The following is an 18,474-nucleotide window of genomic DNA, read 5'->3' as shown; positions in this document are numbered from 1 at the left end:
TCACATCCTGCTCAGCTCAGCAGGCCTCAGACGCCTCCCTCAGCCACACCTCCAGTCATAAACTTCAGGTCTTCCCTATCCCCCTCCTCTTCTTCCAGGCTCCTCCTCTGCTTGTTTTGGTGCATCTGTGCTTTTACTGTCTCCCCTTGACCACTCAGCACAAACATTCGCTTACATAACATCTTTTTTATTAAAAGGAAATCTTTTAAATCTCGCCTACTTTATATCTCTCGATTTTGGACCTTCCAGAACATGCTTCAAATTACAACCTGTTCAGATCCACCACTTAAACTAGTGGAAGGTTTCCTCCTCTTCATAGTTAGAGAGTATTAACAGCTCTGGCCTCAGTGCAAGCGACCTTGAGGCTCTATAACAAGCTGTGAAGCTTCAGTCCAAGGCCATTAGAAGGGTTATGATGTTCTCTACTGTAGGGAACTGGGGTCTGGGCCTGTATCCCACCTCACTGCATTGGCCAAAAAGGAAATCCCTCGGTCAATGGCCATACAGAGCATTCAAACTTGGGATGAAACAGCCAAACACACAATTTTACACACACACACACATGCAAGGGTACACCAGTCCATATTCATACTGTACACATACACACTCAAATCAGAGTCTGAAAACCTCATGCAGCCTTCACACAGTCAGGTAAGCCCACATGCAAACATGCGCTTCAAGTGGAACTAACTTCATGAAATATCCAAGCAAAGACAAACAGTGCAAGAGGCTGGATTGACAGTCTTATACATTAATAGAGAGTCCTTAGATATCAATAATGTAATAAAACTAGATTCACAATGAAATTCCTTTTAGAGCCTTTGACTTTTTATAATCCACTTCATAACACGGCATGGATCGAGGATCTCACTTATCTCCTCTCCACATGATTTTCCTCCACTCCGTCCTCCAACCTTGACTTCAACCCTCTTCCCCCTACCCTGTTTTCCTCCTCCTCTCCCTGTCCTCTTCCCCTCCTCGTGTCCTCCTCCTAAGTGCTCCTATCCCCAATGTGTGCATGACAGGTGTGCTCTGGCCTCTGGTCCTCTCTGAGGGAGGCTCATCATGTCCGTCTGATCCTCGGTTCAGTCTCTACACCAGCACGGACACGGACACTAAATATGAAATGACTTTAAGCCCACAAATTGGGGAAATACACATGAAATGATTGTTTTCACAGCTGTGCACTTGGCGCCAATGCTTTCGACTGGAGTCAGGGGTATGTGTCAGGAGAGAAGCAGTTCAGGAGGGGAGTAGACTTCAGGAGTGTCCTATTAAGAAGGAGGAGTGTGCGTGTGTGTGTGTGTGTGTCTGTGTGTTTGTGTGTGTGTGCAGAAATATCAGCAGGAGCAGATGAGACCAGAGTTTTGTAGCTGATTGATGGGATTGCTTTCTGTTCTGTCATCAACTCGCTGGTCTGTCCTCCTCTGAGTTGTTTGTATTGAATAAAGCATCTGTAATGAAATCATAGTTCAGCGCTAAACACTGATCCTAAATCCCCTCCCTCTCTTTCCCCCTCATACATCCTCCCTTCTCTCAGCTTTGATGCCGTTTATATAACAAGGTTACCTCTGGTACTTGCTCTAATTTCCCCATGAGGAGTTTCCTGTGTGGAGCCCAGAAGGATCGTCGTTCCACGGCCTCATTACACCTACGGTGAGTTACTGTACTGATGATAATGAGGAATGCTAATAGGTTTCAGTGTAATGGTACTTGTGTTGTGCTCTCTGGGGTGGGCAGTCACATAAACACTCTGCTGCTCTGCCCCATGTTGTTCAGGGAGTTGCTCGGATACAATTATTTTTACTTTGACACTCAGACAGTCCAACCATGACCTGACTCTGGTTCATAACCTCTCAGTAAACTGTGCACTGTCAACACATTTAAATTTTGAATACAAACATTGAACAGAACAAACGAGCACCAACAAACAAGCAAATGTTTGGCTGATTGAGATCATGACTTTATTTTATTAAAGCACGAGTTAGTGTTTTAGACCAGGGAACAGTTGGATGTGCCAGTAGAAGATGACTAATTCCTGACTGGCAATGGCAAACTTTCATCAAAGAACAACGTTTTCAGGGAAGAGTTTTGTGTCATATCCAGGCGAATTCTACAGTCACACGCAAGCACAGTTTACTGTAAACCCAAAGCTTCAGATTAACTCTATGGCTTTGGATTGGATCACACGCACAGTTGGAAATTTGATCACAAGAGTAGTTCATGTATTGCAGACTACAACAAAATCGGAACGCATGCATGTGTGAATGGTAAAAGTGGTTAAATAATTGAGACTGTGGTCAGCTTGAGATTCTGACTGGTTAAGAGAAACAACAAGGAAATTAGTAGCAGCCTGGTCCAGAACTGGTCGTCTGACTGGCCTTATTTCCCAGCTAGGGTTCACTGCTGTCTCAGGGTTACTGGAATGAGTCACTATATATTCTTAACCTGCTGACTCAGAGAAAACATTTACCACTGCAGTATATGCCCATCAGTCAAACCCAGCTAAGACATAATTTATGCGGAGTAAGATTTTTTTTGACGCTTATTGAGATTTTATAAGTCTCAGATCTAATAAATGTGGTAGGTAACACAAACCTTTGGGTGGTCCATGCCCTACTCTGCACCCTCCACAGTCTTAAATACTTATTCAGTGACCCTCTCTTAAACCATTGAACCATGAGATGTTGCTGTTGCTTTGCCAACTGTCCAGTGAATTACAGTTGTAAGTAACCCTTACATCAATACATCATTAGCTTATCTTGGACCCGCCTCTTTCGGGCAAGTCTCGCTGGAGCATGCTTCTCTTCCTGCTTCTTCTAAGGAGTGTGGCTAGGTATTACAGCCAACACTCTGGCCAATCAGCTCTCGACAAAATCTCTGTGACTGAAATAATGCAACATCTGGCACTCCGTGGTGTTTCAGTTCCAACTCATCATTGTCAAAAACAACCTGTGTTTTCATTTCTTCACAGGCTGTCTTGATGTTTTGATGCAAGCGTTTCAATACCCAAGGGATACTTCCTCCAAGCTTGATTAACAAGGAAGACTGAGCCAGCAAAAGCAAACAATGAAAAACGTTAATTAGTCACAAAAGGATGTGTGTGTGTGTGTGTGTGTGTATTTTTGAGTGTATGTGTATTGACTATTAGGGAAGTGTTAAAGTTATTGTGTATGACGAATTCAGGCTGACCTATTTACCAGATTTTTTGTTAAAAAAAAACCCTAACATATGAGCCAACAGTGATCAAATAAACAAATATACGACTATTCTAAAATATTAATCCAGCAATTGATGATCAGATTTGGACAGATACTCAAAGCTGACACTCAAAGCGTACACAAACCCCACTTCTGGGACAATGCCTGGCCAGAACAACTACCATCACAGTACAGATACGTTAGTTAAATCTGTCTTCTTGGTGCATTGGAAAATCCTGTGAAGATAACTCAACTGAACCACACCTATCCTCATGCTCTACTGTTTTACTGAACATTACATTACACATCTTCTCTTTTTCTTCTCATTAGATAGAACCTTTCTGCCGAAGTCAAGTCTATTTCCATAGCAATAAATAACAATATGTGAGGGTCTTGACTGAACTGATTTAAACAAAATACATTAAAACACAATGCATGTGTATTTTTTTTATTTTTTTTATTTTTTTATATTTTTTTTTTTTATTTTTTTTATGGGTACAACCTCTTGTACCCATAAGATGAAAATAACATTTTAAACTATTTGATTCTGGTTTGTGTTGGCTGCATAGGCAGCTGAACGTAGATCATGTGATGTTCTGCAAATTCATTGCAATTGCAAACCTTTATAGTGTTCTTTTCTTCATAACTGTTCCCACATGTTTAATAACAATATTGTACATTTTTTTTACCTTTCCAACATGAGGGAATTTGAAGATCTAAGCAAAGATAATAGTGGTTGTAGTCTAATCTTACTTTCTTATTACAGTAGGATTCTAAAAATATGGAGGGTTAGAGGATCATGGTTGCCTTGACATTGATATGATCACAAAAACAACCATTTGAAAAGAATAGTCAAATAGTAACCACTGTATATTACAATATGTGGTAAAATGATTCATATTTCAAGTTTTTCATAATCGTAATTTCTTTTCTTTTATACACATTAGTCAAACTTCTCTAAATTATCAAGAAGAATAAAGCAGCCATTTTAAACGGGACAGCATTGTTTGAATCATTAACCTAGCGACATCATCTGTGAGTACATGATCTCTCTGGGTTGAAGGCCTCCCATGACATCAAACTTACTCTCTCAATTTTATTGATAGGGAAAAGGATCATGAGATTTGCCAGGCCGCACGTGTTTACAACCACTATTACGTACGCAGTGATGGTGTAAAAGTTTTCTTTACCATTCTGCACACACTGTTTTATTTGGAAGTTTCAGCGGCAGGGGAGGGATGACATTTCTAAAGTGCCCAGCAGCAAAGATATTTAATGTTTTGTAGGAAGCAGTAAACTGGAAAACACAAAGGAACCCTATGGTAGAGTAGCCATAATTGCCGTAATCATGCAGCCATGTTACCACGGAAAGCACAATGATTCCACTTAACCAGCACTCAGAAATGAGGCTAAGAATACACGTACCCTCTGGACGTGCCACCAGATGGAAAGTGCAGCAGAACACTGAACGTGAAGCTTCCGTATCCTATAACTTAACACCTAACAGTGCTCATCCTATTTCTGATCATGAAAAAGGTTTCTTTGTCGTTGAAAAGCATAACCGTTTTTTAAACGGCCAAACTGTCAGTGATGATTTTCAATGTTTGATTTAATCGGATGTAATCCTGAGTAGGCACTTCTGGTTTTCCTACTGTTAAACAAGCAGTGCTTTTTGCTGCTTGTTACTAGATAGAGGAAGGGCTTTGATCCTGGCACTGCCTTCAGGTTCCTTCCTGCCTGTGACCTTTAGTGTCAAGTCTGCATAATGATTGTGTGTTCTAGAATTCCTCTCAACCGCTGCCCAGCTACTGCACCTCCAATGGACAGCACTGAAGAATGGACTTACTAAACTCAGTCCTCTTACTGTAATTCAATATGACCGTGGTCTAATATTCACAGTCTTTGTCAAGGTGCAGAGGGGCTAGCTGTCAGATGCTGTAACACTCTCTTTCTGATGGTGACACACACACACACACTCACAAAACTGATTAGGATCCAAAGTTTAGCAGCCTTCCTCCTAAATAGCAATGCGTTCAACTCTTCACAAAAACTCCTGTTAGAACATGTGTGTTATCTTGTGGTTGAAGGGACAGCACCATGGTTGCTTGAGTGAATCCACCATGTGTCCCATTAGATTTTAATGATCATTTTTTACTTTGAGAAAGAACGAGATCCAGTTCAGCTTTATGTGTGACCACAGCACTTCTGGATAACAAACTAGTTCAGCTCATTAGTCATCCTGAGTGAACGGACCTACAGACCAGACAGAGCAATGCTGTGAACCCTAATGGAGGAAAGCCATTTGAGCCTTGACTGTTGTATACATTAGCTGTCTGCAAGTTTTCTATATTGTTTTCTGGGAGTCTCCTTAGATTTACTAACTGATAGATCTTAATTATTTCAGGGAGGACCACCAGGTTTTATCTAGGGATCCGCTAGGGCATTTAAATAGAAGTATTTATTTTTACAAGATCAGTATAACAAAATTCACAAAACAAGGTCAGTGAACCCAGAAGGAGCAAAATCATTATGCATCTACAGACTGTGGGTGGAAGCTACAAGGGAAGGGGCCTCAGTTCATGTTGTTTACTTGAACTCTGCGTTAAAGAGCACAGCTCTGGATAGGCTTGGTGACTTATAGCACACTCTGTCTCAACTGTGCCGAGAGTCTCTGTGGTAGAAAGTACTTTTTGACCGGGAGGTTTTCCAGCGTTTTGTAGGTCTCTGGTATGGAGACTCTGCTAGAGTCTTTATTGGCAGTATATAATAGTACTGGACCCAGCCTGCTTGCAATTCGCTGGCAGTATAACTCCAGGTTTGTTCCAGGCCACGACAGCTAGCCTGCTGTTTGGGCTGGACGTCTGCAGAGAGCACTTGTAGATCTGAGATGGAGAGCTTCTTCTTGCGTGTGGAGAATGTGGGAGAGATGAGGAAGGGGAGAGGATAGGCCTCACGTTGTCTCTGTCAGGGAAGATCCAAAGGGTATGGAGACACACGCTGAGATGTGAAGAGCAATGAGCCACTGCTGTTGAGATGTGGACAACGTGCTAGTGCCCAGGGAAAGGAAAAGAAGTAGGAATGTATTTGTTGTTTGTACTTGAAAAACAATTTTCAAAAGTGGATTTTGGTAAACATTTACAAGCAGAAACTTTATTTTATTTGACTTGGCTGCTGTGTGAGTCCAGTTAGTCCCCTTCAGGAGTCTGTCTCTCTTTTGTATCTCCTCTAAGGGTCATACTGGAGAAGACAAGCTGTGGACTGGGACACCACACATCACGATAATGAAGAGAAAATGAGAAGAGAGGAAGTCGAGAAAGGAAATATCCCTTCAAATGCCCCTTCCTTCTCTTCTCCTCCCCCCCACCCCTCCTTGTTCAGTCCCACAACACCAAAGCTGGGCCATCCAGCAGAGAGAAGGAAGTTCGAGAGCGAGCTGGAAGCATGTCTGCACCAAGCAAGTGGGTACTGATGGTCTTTGTCCACCCTGAAGAGGAAGCTGCTCTCCCAGACTGACAGCCAGGGGACATGATGGGCCTCGAGGACCCTGGGGCCACCCTGAGGCTGGATGAAGATGGAAAACCCCATTGCAAGGCCTGAGAGGCGTGAAAACACAGTGTTCTGCCTTTCACATGCGAGATAGTAATAATGCAAAACAATTAAGAAACACTTTCTCTGTCAGTCTGGGAAAGATCTTAACGATCTTAAAGATCTTAGCCTGTCCTTTGAGTGGTATACTATAATTCAGAAAGCTTCACAAATCCATTGTTTTGTCATTAAACAGAGGCAAACCATCTCATCCTCTAAATGACACGTATCTTGTTGTCGTTTTGTAGAACAGCAATATATTCATGTCATTTTAGAAACTCACAGGCAACAGAAAAACATGTTTTGCTTTTCACACGTCGATGGCTAAGGCATTCTAAAGTACAGACACTTTCTCATATAAACATGTTTTGGTAAACAGACTGCCTCAAATGACAAGAGGCTAAAGCTTACTTGTATCCCCCTAACAGTTGAGGAAGCTGGATTCCTTACTGTACTATTTGGAATATGATCCACATATTCACAGCTGTTTGAAATTAGCATTTCAAAAAGCACAGAATGCATGGAACATTTCCTGATTTCTGCATCATTTCATGTCGTTATTTGCCATTCATATGAAAATACCTTGCCCAATAGGAGATAACCCCTTTACAATCTTACTCTGTATTTACTGAACTCTTGGTTTCCTAAAATCTGTTAGTGTTCTACTCTGTCCTCTTCGAACCCATATTAGTGAGCTATTTTTATTATATTTTTATGTTATGGTAATCCATATTCCGGTTTAATCTAATAATTATACAATCGCGATTTTTCCTTTCTGATTTGGGGTTTAGTTCGAGGGTTCAGGATTTGTCACGTTTTATATACTATACTAAATCTTTGGACATTGTGTGAGCATTACAGTGACAGCTCAGTGATTTGTAGAGAATAAGTGTCCTGTAGACTCCACAACAGGCAGCTAAATGAAGGGCTCTATGACTGAGCTGGTTTTATATAATTGGAAACACACATTTCACTTGCGTTCTTGTGGCTAAGACAGGGCTTAAGAGTTTTGTCTCTCCCATTTTGCCTTTTGCAAAACTGAATTACAATCCAGAAATAAGATTTAGCATCTTCTATTTTCACCCTGGGAGCTCCTTCGGACAGATTGGAATGTCATAAAAATCTGCATGTTTTAAACATTTGTTAGATGATGAGAAATTGTTCTTAAAGTGCTGCAGAATCCCTATTGGTTCAAGGGTTTTTTCTACAAAACATCTTCTGGTTTGGGTTAATACTTTATATGTTCCAACAGAACTGACGTTGATGGAGAAGTAACCAAACGTTTTTAGTTTTTTTACAGTAAGGGTCAAATAAGCTAACATCATAAAATACATTTACATTTGAGAAAAGCGCAAATGCGTGGTCTGAAACTTCTCCGTTCATTTTCAGTATTCAAGAGGTACTATCAACGGGCGCAGATCAAAAAGCCTCTGAATGCAATTGTATAGAATTAGATAGATACAACCAATCAGAGCAGCGCTCCTCTCTCTCTACAATCATCGTATTAAACTGGAGTGTGACCATACATATGCCAGAGCAAATAAGCCATGAGCTACCTTTCACCTCCAGTAGATATGTCCACTTTGGACCTGGCTTATTTTATTTCCAGTGATATATGTTTTTAATGTTCTTGGAGAGATCATTGCTGCTGAGTGTTTCGTCCCGGAGGACCTTGTCAGCCACAAAAAGATAATCCTACATGACAGGCCAATACTTCTAAGAGATGAGACCAGAGAAACGAGGTGTTTCTGACGATGCGTTATGGAAGAGATATGAAAGGAATTTGTCTTCATCTATCCGGCATCTTTTTTTTAAATCAGCTAACAGGATGAAATTGTGTTCACACGTTGTGAGTGATGACAACACAGGCAGATACAATCAGCAGTGCAAAGAGGAGGGGAAGGAGGACAAACATGTATTTCATGATGCCTTTAATGAATGAATACATCCTCTTCCAGTGTTCTCTAATTCCACAGATCACCAGGATACAGATCTGATGTACAACCCGAGGGGTGCCCAATATGGGAACCAGTACCTACATATTGGGAATTAAGACAGGTCCGCTACATTTACATTTAGTCATTTGGCAGACGCTCTTATCCAGAGCGACTTACAGTAAGTACAGGGACATTCCCCCCAAGGCAAGTAGGGTGAAGTGCCTTGCCCAAGAAGACAACGTCATTTGGCACGGCCAGGAATCAAACCTGCAACCTTTTTATTAATAGCCCGATTCCCTAACCGCTCAGCCATCTGACCCCCCCCCCCCCCTACTGCTTGGTGCACTGTGTGAGTTAAATGACTTCCATGAAGTCAGAAGGCCCTACTTCTTGTAGGGCGTAGATGGAGAGGAAGAAGCACTACGCTGAAGGATCCCTTTCTTCAGAATAAAGACCTGGGTTACTTTGTCAGTAGCATTTAAGATGTTTTGTCTGCATGACTGGGTTACTCACATCGGGGGAAATGCCAAGATTGAAATATTTCTAATATTTCACAAGTATGTAGCCCCAAAGGATAATCTGATTAGGGTATGGCTACAGCATACACATAACAACTCAATTGATCTAAACTGTGGAAAGTGTGGTTGTGCCAGGTCTGAAGCAATGTTAGAGCCAAAGCAGCCAGGACTGTGAGGCGACTGACAGTCTCCAGTTACTCTTGAAACAGAATTAAAATCATGAAAGGGAATCAAGTGCTAGGGGGATCACATTTTTTGACTTATACTGTACATAAATCATTCAAGGTTTCAAAAGAGTGAACTGCAGTTTTTGAACTGAACTAATTGTGCTTTTATGTTCTGGTAAAATATTCTACCCCCAAAATCCTGCTGGTGTTCCATTCTCTCCACTAGTAAGGCTTGTGTGCTGCTCAGTTGATCCGAAATTAAAAATCTACCTGCAGGTTTTTTGTCTGAAATAAACAGCAGGGCTCCGGTAGGTTCCACATGTTCTCTCAGTACTGGTTCCCCAATGCAGCATGTTTTCCCTCTGTCTGCTTTACAGCCACTGGCCTCCCTTGCACATAAATACACAGGCAGGCCTCTCATAGGGAGTAAGACCCTTGTTTTAGAGAAGATAAATAAATAGAGGGCTACCGTTATCGCAAACTAACCTCTAGGATAAAATAGGTAATCATTTTTTATTTTCTTCTTCTTCTTCTTCTTCTTTCATTTCACTTTTATGGGGCTATAAAGACTTAAGTTATTCATCCAAAATCATTCAGTAACATGAAAGTGGGCTAAAATGTATAATTACGTACTAAAATGTGGGCCAGGCCAAGTCATGAAAGAGGGAATGTTGTGACCGAAATGACTTCAGGATGTGTGTGTGTGTGTGTGTCTTAGTGCTTTCCCAGGTTATTTATTGTAGAATAGATCAAATTGCATAACTGGTTTCTGAGTTGTCCCCATTGGCTGCCCTACTATATGTATGCACTGTATTATGTATTGAACACCTCAATGTATGTAGTCAACTAAATGAATACAGGACCTCGGAATGAGCAGGTCTCTGAACTTTTATGAAGTCCACCTCTTAAACTGAAACTTTGACTCCACTCCAAGCATTCAATATCCAGCAGGCCAATAGAAAATTACGATTTGATGAGGAATATAAAAGAAATGCATTGTGCATATAATTGTACTTATGAAGACTGGGTTTAATATTCTTTATATTCTCTTTTTATCCCTGGTTTAGATATAACCACACATACAAGTCATGAGGAGGTCCCCTGGTAGAAATATATTTGGATATTGTGCTTTGTGTGTGTGTGTGTGTGTCTTCGTGTGTACTTGTGTTTATGTGTTTGTACAGTATATGTGCTATTCATACTAGCAGTTCACCAGTCATCAGATTCAGTATGGATGTCCCTTGATTGTACATGCACCAGAGGAGGCAGGCATCTGGCCTGTACCTACATCTTAAGCAAGTCATACACATCTAAGGCTTTGTCAGTAAAACCACAAAGGGTCAAAAGGTCATCACTGCTGGTCAGCTAATTCTGATAGATTGTTGACTAAAGAAAGTCAGTTGTGGGATATTGTCATAAAAAAAAGTCCAGATTTGTTGGAAACTAATGTAATGGTTAACAAATGCCATTATGGACGACGCAAAAGAAAGGTTTACTTGTGTGTGTTGGATGTGCCATGTGTAATGTCACGAGTAAATGGCAGTGACTTGATGGAGGCTGGAAGGCCCAGCTTTATGATCACTGTGACCAGATGAGATCAATGGAGAAGCAGAGGGCATGTTCTGGGGTTGGACTAAGACCGTAAATGTAGCGGACAACTTCCTGTGGTCCTTTCGTTTTTTTAAATTGAGACAGCTGGTTTAAATCAGTCATGAGAAAGACAGACTGCTCCCTCTCACAGTGTGCCTTCATACTAACATGAGAGAAAAGCTCACCACCGAACACAGTTCATTATCATTTCTAATGCATAAGGCTGGGTACGTGGTGTTCTGAAGCTATAGAGCAGACTGTGCTTTTCTCCGTTACCTCCATTTCACTCCATTTATATTCACAAAAAACATTCAACTCAGATCTTTCTGACTTGGACTTTGGATTATAGGTATTGCTATGTTGTTCACATACTATTCATGTAAAATGTTGCCAACTTTCTTTACCCAGCAAGGTTAGTCCAGCTGTGGCTTTGTGGGACAGTTTTCGGGTCCATGTTCCCCTTGAGATTGGACCTGTTTCATCCTGGTCAGTGAGGGGTCTACATTCATGCTGAGTATGCATGGCGGCCCGACAGCTGTAGAGGGGAGGGATCGCCAAAGATCTCTAGCCCAGACATCAAAAAGGTCCATTAAAATATTAAGGAAGTGAAGATTCATGTGATGTTGGTCTGGAGGACTGCTATGTTCCTCCTCCTGCTTACCATGTCCTGGTCTTTTTCAGTTTCCCAGAAAAGGCTATATGGAGAATAAATTGGAGCTCATGGTCCGGAAATGGTCAATGTTGGCCCTCCCCCGAAAAAAGAAATGGACCAGAGAAAAAAGAGGCCTCAGAGTGAGTGATGTGGCAAACATGACAACATGGGTGCCTTGCCTCATCTACCTCCATCCAGACGTCATGGTTTCCCTCCATTCACTTCACCCCTGCTGTGCTCTCTCCATTCACAACCTGCAGGATTACCAACATGGCCTCTCCTCCTGCTCTCCAAGTCAAAGCCTCCACGAGTCGCCCGTGAGGACGTTAGTTTGAGTCTCCCAGGCAGGGACTACTCAACATGAGAGAGTGGTTCCAAACCATCTCTGCCACCCCAGCCACATCCTTCTCAGAGCTGACCAGGCGTTTAGTGCCAGGCATGCAGGAATGCCCCCTCCACTTTAGTTATTGTCACAGCTGCTACTGATTTCCTCCGGCCAAAGTCTGCCTGCCCAGTCCAGCCCAGCAACACACAAACCTCATGGTATCCTGGCAGTTGGATCCGAGTCGCTCTTGGCCCGCTTTTGGTCATGGAACTGGAGACATCCACCTACGGTTGAGACTGAGGAGGTAGATGGAGTGGAAGAAAGAGGACAAGTTTTCTTTCGTAATAACGTTTTTAATGCGACTCCCTGGTTCAGGCTGGCTCAGCTGAGGAAGGAAGAGAGGGAGCCATAAATGAATTAAAGACACATTTACAGATATTTAAACGTGCCCACACAGCCTGGGGCTTGTATCTAAATAGTCCTGCGAAACGCCGAGGCTTTATCTGAAACTCTAAAGTTCCCCTAGGCAGAGCAAGCTGTGAAAGGGAGTTTGGGGAGGTTGAAGGTGTTGAAATGCTCATCAATCACCAAACTGCAGTCATTGAGTGTTGTACTGATTGAGCGTACTGTGACAATATCCCACAAGTGACAGGGAGGGACATACGAGCCCTCCCCCTACACGATGGACAGTAGCTGACAGGTAAATATACACATAGACAGTAACTGTAATACATCAGTGCTCTGAGGAAGGTTGTATGTGTCTCTCAGTATGAATGGGCTCAGGTTGAACCCTCTCAGCGGGACTGTTTGACAGCTGTTGGCAGAGTGTGACTGTGCCAGGCGTGGGTCGAAGCAGCGTGAGATAGTCTGGCAATGCCCGTGGTGAGACAGATGGTGGTGCTTTTGCTAACATCTGTGTCAGGGCAGCCCCTGCTGGATAATAGATTTTCCTTTCAGGGTGGAGGTATGACATTGTCCTGACCATGGTGGTACACTGTCCACGAGAGTCTGCAAAATCTATTAATGGCCCCAGGGAAATCTTCAATCAGGACGTAACACGGTCGGGGTAGCTTCGCAGCACAGGTGTGTATGGGGGCTTCCTTATTTCTACATGACTGCTACTGTTTTGCACATCTCTTTTTGAAGTGTAAAATTAATTCAAATATATTATTGGCAAAAAAAACTGAAAAAGTAATCTTCCTCTTCTTTATGGATACAGTCCAGTGAGCTAACACAATTTTTCCTCTCTGTGAGAGCTCCACTGAAGTCTTCATTCAAAACTATTACTTATAGCGGCTGTATAGGAACAGTATGGCTGTTTTTTGCACTAATGGATCTTGAAAGAGTTTCAGACCCACATTCCACACCGTTTTGCGTCAGATAGAACTAGTCAGATAAATGCTGCATTCAGCAGGACCCGCATGGACACAGCTTAGCCTTCCCCTCTGAAAAACGCACACACACACTGGTCCACCTCTCACCGCTGGCCTGGGCAACTGAGGCTCTTTTGTGCCCGAGCAGGAAGTCTGCTACACGTCATTCTCTGCTAGGGCTATTCAAGTGTTCCTAAAAAAAAAAAAGGCAAACTTTCTTCCTTACACACTTGGCCTGCCTTCTCTTGGTTGCTTGGTGATTTACAACTGCACGATGGGATGGTGTTTGCCCCCCCATGCTGCTGGGGTAGGGAAAAGGGCATCTTTGCAAAGTGTCCTCTGACACACCACCCACCCCGTCTTAAGCAGGGTGTTATCCCCCCCACAAATCACACCGTCCATTAAATCACAACCCTGACACACATACACACACACACGCACATGTCCTTTCTCAAACTGGCAGTTCCGCCATCTTTATTCAATTAAAGAGATTAATGGTCCATGATACAATAAGACACCCCAGGTTGACATTAGTTGTGGTGGACGTAGCTGAAATGTCATGGTTATCGTTTTTGAGAAAACAGACTGCCAGTTTCCAGGGGAAAGGAGGAACTCAAAACAAGCCACTGCGGGGGACATTCTGAAGATATACCTCTTATTCATGATCTGGTAAAACTTCTCCAACTTCTGGACTAATATTACAATAGAATATGTGCAGACCTAACTTGGGTTGCAGTATAGATTTTTCCCCCTTGGTCTAGTAGGAGATCTCTGGTGGCTTCCTATCTCTGTTGACAGGATGGCTGACAGCTCTGTCCTCACATGGACTGTGTGTGGGTGAAACCTCATCACTGTTTGCCCTACAGTCATTATTCTCACTCTGGTGGCTAATAGTGGTGCAATGTAAAGCCACAACAGACCTGAAGACAAGAAGCTCACTCAACAAAACCGCCCAACCCCCACATTTTCCTTCAATAGAGTGGAGAATGAATTGGCATTGTCCACTGTTTAATCTGTCTATCATGAAAATCACTATGAGAATAAACGTCCAGGGTGGAATGACAATATTCTTCTGACAGGGTTCTGATCTTGAAGAAATATTCAATTACAGTGCCAGATGTAAATACTGTGGTCTCATCATTGAGCGTTGCAGGGCTGGCTGAATATCCTAGTAATCAGTTGTGCAATTTAGAAAATCGTAACAACAAATGAGAGATGTCGTTTTACCAAAGAGTTTCGGTAGCAGAGAAATAGTGATGATTCTAGCTCAGCTGGACAATGAAACATCTGACGAATCTGGTGGGTGATGAATAGAATGCGCAGAAAGTACAAATTCCAGTAGGTTATGCAGTGTATGTTACATTTCAGTGATGTTGTTTATGAATATAAACAGAAGGACTCAAAATAAAAATGAAAACTGTAAGACTTTAACATCCTCACCCTTGGCTGGAGTTAAGAATCAACACATACAAATAGTTACATTTAATTTGGCTTAGATTTCCATCTCCCGAGTATATAATGATGAATGTTGTAGCGTTCAGTTGATGTGCCGTGAAAACAAAAATCATTTGGTTGGGTTTTTTGTGAACCATAGCTTTGACTGAGTGAGGAGGAGGTGGCACTGAGGCATGCTGGGAGAGGATGTGAGCTCATGTTAGTGTATGTCCAGGTTATGTTTTCCACCTCTAATGAATGTACAAGCTGGTCTTCATGTAACCGAGTTACATTTGTTAAACTCCCTCAACAACAGATACCACCCACCCACGTGTGGCGGATCTGGCTAAACCTGTGTTTACGAGAGGTGGTAGTTGCGTGCGTGATTCAGGAGAGGAGTATTCCGAGTTTGATCCCCAGTGTGGACAAGAGAGGGAGGAAACATGCACTGATGAGCAATGTGACGACATCTGGGACTCTTTACACCAGATTAAACATTAGTACTTATTTTGACCACATAGAGTAATTCAGATATATCTCATTTGTATTTGTGCAAGGAAAAATACCACTGCCAAATCATACCTCCTGGATATACTCAATTCAATGTGAGTAGTGTTTGAGACTACAAACGGTAATCTGTTCAATCTAGGATCCATTGTTTTATTTTCCGAGCTTTCGGATATCTCTGGTTTGCTGCAGGATGCAGCTGGAGATGCATGTGGACATGTGCGTGTGGAGATCTGGGATCCTACAGTAGTAATATCAGGGTATTTACACTAACATGGTAGGAATCAGTGTAAAGTGTAACTGTGCCAGATAAATTAATTGAAAAATAATGAGCCATGTGTGGGTGCCGTAAATCAAGCTTGTATTCCTCTAAAACTATTCCATGTGTGGATGCTGATTTTAACAAATCATATTGTACATAATCTCTGACAGAATTAATAGACTGTGCATGTGGTGGATTACACTTTCCACACCATTAATCACATAAATGCAATATGTTGTTCTTTGAGGGATTCTTGAATTAATATGGACTCTAAGCAGTGACAAAATCCAATATTTCAGCAATATATTGTAATGTATCAGACTATAAATGCCTGACTATGCCTAAATGCATCAGGCGAAGTCATTTAATTCAATTTAAAAATAACTTTTCATAAATGGAACACTTTCAAAGCATTTTGTGAATTTGTGGACAATGGACATTGATTTTTAAAGCTAAGGAGCAGTGCCGTATAATCAGCATCGTATTAACATATGTAAATGTTTGTCTATCTTAGGCAAAGAGTATGTAAATATGCAAACGCTTTGTGTCACTATACAAACACAACACTACCCCATTTGTAATTCCAGTGTTGTCCCTGAGCAGCACTAGTTTGCATCAACGTCTCCATGGGAGAATGGAACCCAGTCATTTGGAAGTTCTCTCCTCTCTCACTCTCTTTTTTATTCTTGTCATACTCTGGCAGGTGAATGACAAGAGCAGACATTTAGCCAACCCTGGCTTTGTCTGGGGAGATAGATCACCCTAAGGTCGTCAGCTGACTTTCCCCACAGTGACCACCCTCGCACAGACAGGCTGAATTGTCTGTCTGTAGTTAGTATTCATTTCTTCTGTCGGCAGACTGTCGGGCACTGGGTAGCTATTGTTGGACTTCTTCAGGGTAGTTCCTACAGGCCTTCATATGCTTGACTCAGTGACAGTGATTGTTAGTGAAGTGGTTCTGCCTTGGCTGTGTTCCACTCACAAACATGATGAAACAAACATAATTCAAGCATCAGATTGTAAATGGTTTCCATACAACTTGTAGACCATACATGACTCTCTAGGTCCCCTGTAAAAGATAAGAGGAAGGGAAAACAGATTTCCGCATGGGAAATAATATGATTGCAAAGGTGTAACAATGTAAATGAGATGGTTTAGGCTTGTGGTGCGCTGATGTCATTGTTTCACCAACTAGATGAAGAAATCCAAGGTCTACACGGCACAGAGCTCAATGGAAACCGTGTATTGTGCGAAAGAAAATAGTCCTTCATTCCAAGATAGTAGCAAAGCCAGTAAAAACACACCCTTCTTCCTTGGTATTACAGTGTGGCCACTGTTGTGGCAACTGCGGACAAAATTGGGCCCTGCCTTCCATTAAATAGCCATTTGTCACCATGGAGGGAAATGATGTGTACCATATGCCCTTTTCAAGACTGCACTGTATCCATCCTGAGGGTTTCCTGCTCAGTGGATGCTGGTATTGGATGAATACATGAACCAGTCTTCACTGACACCACTGACTGACAAGATAATGGACCTACTCTCTCTGTCTGCTGTTTCGCCTCTTAAAGCGAGGTGAAATTGGCTGCCTCCATCCTCAATGGAACACCATGGCATTTATGTGAAAGGACAGACACAGAAGTATGTGGATTGTTACAGTATGGCAATCTCTTTTTCCATCAGGTTTGTGCATGATATTTAATATATCTGGATCTTCTGCTTGTCCTGGCTTTCTTGTTAACCAATCAGAAGGTGCATACGCCTTGAAGTATGGAGGATGAATAGTTTGATTCTGAGGGGGCTTTCCTTTCACTCCAACACATTCTTTAACAGGACTGACACTTTTTGGAGGAGTGTATGCGGGCGAGCTGTTCGGCAATAAGATTAGCATAATTGCGTCATTAATTGTGGCTTCCTTTCACTTTGAATAATAGCAGCTGGTATAGGCTGTGGCCTCCAGTCATGAGAATGGGGTCCACACACAGTAGTTAGCATCGGCGGGCTAGCTGGAGACACACAGGCTGCCTCATTAGGAGACTCCTGCAGGCCTGCTTCTCTCAATGAGGGGATGGCTGGCTGATGCTTCTGAATGACTAGCTGGATGTTTACCAGTGAAGGGGGCATTCAGGTGAAAGTTATTACACTTATCTTCCCACACTCTGAGCTGCATAGTTCTGGTGCACAGTTTTAGCCCACAGGAACACTCATAGTTCCGTTGTGCAGGCCTCTGTGAGGCAAGAACCAAAAGTATTCAAGAGATTGTTAAGGAGTGGAATCTTTTCATGTTCTAAATTCTTTCTCGGTACTTACCAGTGTTCTGGAATAAATGGCAGGGAGTTTGTGAAGTGGGTGAATAAGGATGTAATGAGGAGTGTAGGACTGGTTCTGAATGAGCAAACTCAAGCTGTCTCCGGGGCTTTGGTTTAGGGACAGTGAAACCTATTCAGAGTGTTTGAATTATAATTGGCTCGGTCAGCAGCATCGACAATATCCTAAAAAGACACAGTATCTAAAAGATTCACTCACAACAGGACCACACAGCAATCTCCGTAAAAAGTTGACAACAATTATGATGGAGCACATTCTCACTAAGCTACAATGATAGGAGTTGGAATTCACCCTGGAAATTCACTGAGGTTTATCTGTGTGTTTATCTGCCTGTCTTCCAAATGTCTTGTCTGATGAGAAAGAACAGTTGTTTTTGTTCCTCCATTGTTTTAGCACATTTAACTGAACCACAGCAATCTCTCTGCTGCACTGACTTCTGTCCTGCAATTACCAATCAGAAGTTCTACAGAAGTGTGCGAAATAGCCCCTCAGAGATCACCCTCAGCCTCACAGTGACTTAAAATGTTTTCTTTTCACCCTGACTTTGCAATAAAGAGAACCTCTGCTTAGGATCATGCAGAGGACCCAAAGTCTAA

The sequence above is a fragment of the Hypomesus transpacificus genome, chromosome 14 (genome assembly GCF_021917145.1).
Source record: "Hypomesus transpacificus isolate Combined female chromosome 14, fHypTra1, whole genome shotgun sequence".
Classification (NCBI taxonomy): Eukaryota; Metazoa; Chordata; class Actinopteri; order Osmeriformes; family Osmeridae; genus Hypomesus; species Hypomesus transpacificus.
The sequence above is the reverse complement of the archived record's forward strand: the minus strand, read 5'-3'. Positions refer to the sequence as shown.